The following is a 5105-nucleotide window of genomic DNA, read 5'->3' on the forward strand; positions in this document are numbered from 1 at the left end:
CACGATCTCTTCACTAAAAAAGAGAAAAAAAAAGAAAAAAAAAAGAAAAGAAAGGCCGGCTGAGCGGGTTTACGATCCCTCTCCTTCGGTTTTCGGCTTTCTTACGTCGGTCCGATAAACTACGATCCCCAATCCTATCTGCTCGAATGGCCCCCAACAGCCTCGCACGCAACAGGTGTTGCACATTTTAAACACGTGTATATAATAAAGCAAATACGAAAACACAATCACCTTCCTCGGTTTCTATCCCCAGGCCTTTCGTTCCAGCTGTCACCGGCGTATCCAGCTGTCGGCCACACATGGAGCCAGCTGTTACTGTAATCCTACATATACATATACATGCATGCATGCACACACACACACACACACACACACACACACACACACACACACACACACACACACACACACACACACACACAAGTATATATATACATACATACACTCTCACTCACACACAGGTATGAATACAGACAGAGATAGACAGACAGACAGATATATTTATCAGGATAACAGGTCAGCTTAAAACAGATATTGATAACAGGTATGAGAGTGGTCCGTTAATACACAAGTTACCATACACTGGCCCATAGTTACACGGTTCACTGGACAATGCCACGGGTATATGGGACAGTCAAATGTTCCTCCCTTGTTACACCCTGGGAACTGTCCCTGGGATTCCGGGATCATAAGGGCCATCAAAACTGCCCCGGATCGACGCATGCGGAAATGAAAATGGTGTCTGCGCAAAAAGAGCTGAGGAAAAGATGAATTAACCTAAAATATGGGGAAAAAAAGAAAAATAAATACATTGCATTTACAAACATGAGAGAGAGAGAGAGAGAGAGAGAGAGAGAGAGAGAATCTGCTATATAATGTAAACTCACGCATATCACAACAATCAAAATCGACTAGCGGCCACACGAGCGCACTCAGTCACACACACAAACACACACACACGAACAGGGTTCCTCAAAGGATAGAGACACACAAGCACACGTATATCTATCTATCTATCTATCTATCTATCTATCTATCTATCTATCTATATATCTATATAATGTCTGGAAAAGAAGAAAACTCCTTTCCTTGGACACGTTCACTTCCTCGGGACGTTCTCAGAAGACCCTCGCGGCCGAATACACCTCACTTCTCTTCCTTCCGTCCAGTCACTTCTTTACTCTTTACCTCCTCCTTCCTGTTCTCATTCTTCGCTTTCCTCCTCGTCATTTCCGCGTTCCCTTCGATTCTTGCGACTCTTAATCTCTCTCTCCCTCAAATCCATACTCTACTTTCCACAAATCCGACCATCATCTCCCTCATCTTCGCCCTCACTCTCCCTCAACTCCACCCTTTACCTCCCTCAGCTCCACCTTTTATTCCCCTCGAAACCACCCTCAATCTCCCTCAACTCTAGCTTCTACCTCCCTCTCCCCCTCCCTTCCTTCTCCTTTTATCCCGCCCTTCCCCCGCCCTTCCCCGCCCTCCCCCGCCCGACCCTTAGCCCGCCCACTCAGCCCGCGGTGGCGAGGGTTCACTGCAAATCCGATTACGGGCTTGTATGTTGTTATTGCTAAGAGGGAGCAGCAAAATACGGGGCAACTACTCGCTCCCTTAAAGGCACCAGGTCACGCTCAGGGAAGAAATCCCGGGAAATCAGGCTCAGGAAAAAAATCCCGGGTGGTCCTGGCTCAGGAAAACAATCTTGGGAAGTCACGCTCAGGGAAGAAATCCCGCGAGGTCAGGATTAGGAAAGAAATCCCGGGGAGTCAGGCTCAGGAAAGAAGGATTTCTTTCCTGAGCCTATCTAGTCGGGAGGTCAGGTTCAGGAAAAAAATCCCTTCAGGTCAGGCTCAGGAAAGAAATCCCAACGGACCAGGCTCAGGAAATCCTGACAGGTCGGGTTCAGGAAGTCCCGGCAGGTCCCTCTCACGAAAGAAATCCCGAAAGGTCAGGTCCTGGAAAAAAAATCCTGGGAGTTCAGGTTAAGGAAAGAAATCCCAACGGCCCAGTAGGAAACCAAAAATCCGAGGGCAGGGCCCGGAAACCCCCAAGCAGTATCAGGATCCCCTCCCCCCACGACTAATTTAGGATTCCGCCCGAATGGAACGGGCCCGCCACGAGGAAGGGTGGAGGGTCAAGAAGAACCGAAGGAGTATGTGGTTTGCTAACAAATGGATCAGGGGGCAAACCGCCTTGGCACTGCGCTAGGGGAAAAAATCCAGTGCTCCCTCCGGAAGCCGCCGGAGAATCGGAAAAGGGTAAAGGAGGGGCCGAAAATTGGGAAGGTCAGGAGAGGGGAGGCAGATTAAGGGAAACCGGGGATCGGAGAAAAAGAGAAGGCACAAGCATTCATTCCGGGAAAATCCCTTGGCGGGGGAAAAATTTAAGGGAATTGGCCGAACGCGTCGGGTGAAGTGGAGGTAGAAGAAAGAAAGAGAAGGGAAAAGGAAATCGGGGAGCGGTAAAAACGAATAAGGCCAGGAGAAAGCCCGAGAAGAAATCCGAAGGTAGAGAAAGAACGTTTCAAAAGTTAGGGCAAGAAATAAAATGGAAAGAGGAGAAAAACAGGCCGCCGAAAAATGAGGGAGAGAGAAGATGAGGAGGAAGAGTGGGAGGGGGAAAGCCGGAACCGAGGCAGAAGCGGAGAGGAGGTGAGAGGAAGAGGTTCCCCGGGACAAAAGCGGAAGGAAGGGGATTTAAGAGGAAAAGGGGCGAGGAGAGGGGAGATAAGAAGAGGAGGAGAAGGCGAGGAGGAAGGCAAAGGGAGAGAAGGAAAAGAGGAAAAGGCAGGGGATGAGAGAGAGAGAGAGAGAGAGAGATTGAGAGAGAGACGAGAGAGATGAAAGGAGAGAGGAGGGAGGGAGAGAGGAGAAAAAGGGGGACGAGAGAGAGAAAAGAGGGAAAAGGAAGAGAAGGCGAGGAGGATTGAGAAGGAGAGGAGAAGAAGCAAGAGGGGAAGAGAGAGGAAAAGGAGGCGGAGGCGAGAGGTTTGAAGAGAAAGAAGAGAAGAGAGAGAGAGAGAGAGGGAAGGAGGAATGAAAGAGAGGAGTAAAGGGAGGGCGAGAGGAGCGAGAGAGAGGAGGGAGAGAGAGAGGGAGGAGGGGAGGGAGGAGAGGGCGAGGGGGGAGAGAGGGAGAGGGAGGAGGGAGGGGAGGGAGGAGGGAGAGGGAGAGAGAGGGAGGGGAAGGACGGAGGGAAAAGAGGGAAGGGAGGGAGGGAGGAGAGAGGGAGGAGGAGGGAGGGAGGGGAGGGGGGAGGGAGGGGGAAAGGAGAGGAGAGGGAGAGAGAGAGGGAGGGAGAGAGGAGAGAGAGAGAGAGGAGGATGAGGGAGAGAGAGAGAGAGAGGAGAGAAGAGGAAGAGAAGAGGAGTGAGAGAGAGACGGAGAGGAGGGAAAGGGGGAAAGGGAGGAGGAGGAGGAGAAGAGAGAGAGGGAGGAGGGGGGAGGGAGGAGAGGGAGAGAGGGAGGGAAGAGAGAGAGAGAGAGAGAGGGAGAGAGGAGAGGGAGCGAGAGAGGGAGGGAGGGAGAGAGAGGAGGGAGAGAGAGAGGAGAGGGGAGAGAGAGAAGAGAGAAGAGAGAGGGGGAGAGAGAGAGAGAGAGAGAGAAAGAGAGAGAAAGAGAGAGGAGGAGGAGAGAGAGACGGAGAGAGAGAGAGAGGAGGGGGAGGGAGAGAGAGAAAAGAGAGAGAGAAGAGAGAGAGGAGAGGAGAGAGAGAGAGAGAGAGAGTGAGAGTGAGAGAGAGAGTGAGAGTGAGAGCGAGAGCGAGATAGAGAAAGTAGGAGGAGAAGGGGAGGGAGGGTGTGTTTGTGGCACAGTGCCAAGAGTTTAGCCTCTAATAGCACGTAAATAGCAGCCTCGTCTAAGACTGGGTGTACCTTCAGCTTTTATTGCCCGTTTCTCCTGTGTTAGAATCACCAACCTCGGCCTTTTGTCCTGGGCTCACTCCCCCCCCCCCTCACCGACTCTCTGTTAAACTGAACTTTATTATCTCTTGCACGGAATATCTTCTCTTTATCTCTTTACCTTTTTCTAGTTTTCTTCGATCACTAGCACCTTCTAATTATCGCGCTGTACTTTACTCTTCTATCAGGTTATATATCTAAACCTATTTGTAAATTGCTAGACACACACACACACACACACTCACACAACACACACACACACACACACACACACACACACACACACACACACACACACACTTGGCGTAAGGTCGTCTCTAAACCTCCAAGAAAATTACAATTTTGGAATATCTTGAATAGATATCTATGTCAATAATTCTATATATCCGTCTATCTATTAATCTATCAGTATATCTATCTATTTATATCTATCTATCTGTCTATATCTATATTTATCTATCTATATCTATCTATATATATTGAATATTAGAACATTAGTAAATCAACGGTAAAGGTCTACGGAATATGCTACCCGCATTTGACTTACTGCTGTTAACCATTTTATTGAAACGATGAACAGGAAAGAGGTATGAACTGAAGCATTTATAAAGGAGATGTTTCCCTTGCGGCAAAAGAAGAAAGTAGTTGAATAAACGAAACCAGGATCGCAAAATACATGCCTCCGAAAAGGGAGACTGGTTGTCTGTAGAAAGATGAAATACAACACTGAGAATTTATACCAATTCACAAACATAACAATATGTCCTCAACAACTCTCAACATTCGCTGTTTACAAGGGAACAATAAGTGGCATTATTTGCTCTTTCCCTCCCCCTCCCCCCCCTAAAAAAAGGCAACAACATCTTGCCTCTGGCAGACTCCAAAATGCGTTTTCAAGGAGTAAATATTAGGAATCTTCTCTTTATCTGGTTAACTTGAGCTCTGATGAGACGTGTGTTGTGTTTGCGGTTGAAAGAGGGTTGGTCATCGGGATGGAGAAGAATATAAACAAGTCTTTTATCTTTGTGAGGCGGACACAAACACTGGGCCTCTGTTAACTTGATAGATCTGTTTCCCTATCGTTTCAATACAGGGAAAAGTCTTTGTCTTTACGCAACAGGATAAAAATGATGGCGGCTATGCAAGTTATGCTAAAAAACAAGAAGGGCGGCTATTTTGTTAAATCAACGTTATCATCTCT

At 48.2% G+C, this 5105-nt stretch overlaps 1 protein-coding gene across 1 annotated transcript in view; it reads right to left on the bottom strand.

Annotated features, from left to right (window-relative positions):
* Window positions 1-333, bottom strand: part of LOC119581227 (acetylcholine receptor subunit alpha-like) — a 145218-nt gene extending 144885 nt beyond the window's left edge. The window contains exon 1 of the mRNA XM_037929624.1: window positions 1-333. This exon is cut by the window's left edge and continues 736 nt beyond it. The gene's annotated coding sequence lies outside the window, so the exon portion shown is untranslated.
* Between the last annotated feature and the right edge of the window lie 4772 nt (window positions 334-5105).

Source organism: Penaeus monodon, chromosome 14 (genome assembly GCF_015228065.2).
Source record: "Penaeus monodon isolate SGIC_2016 chromosome 14, NSTDA_Pmon_1, whole genome shotgun sequence".
NCBI classification, from domain to species: domain Eukaryota; kingdom Metazoa; phylum Arthropoda; class Malacostraca; order Decapoda; family Penaeidae; genus Penaeus; species Penaeus monodon.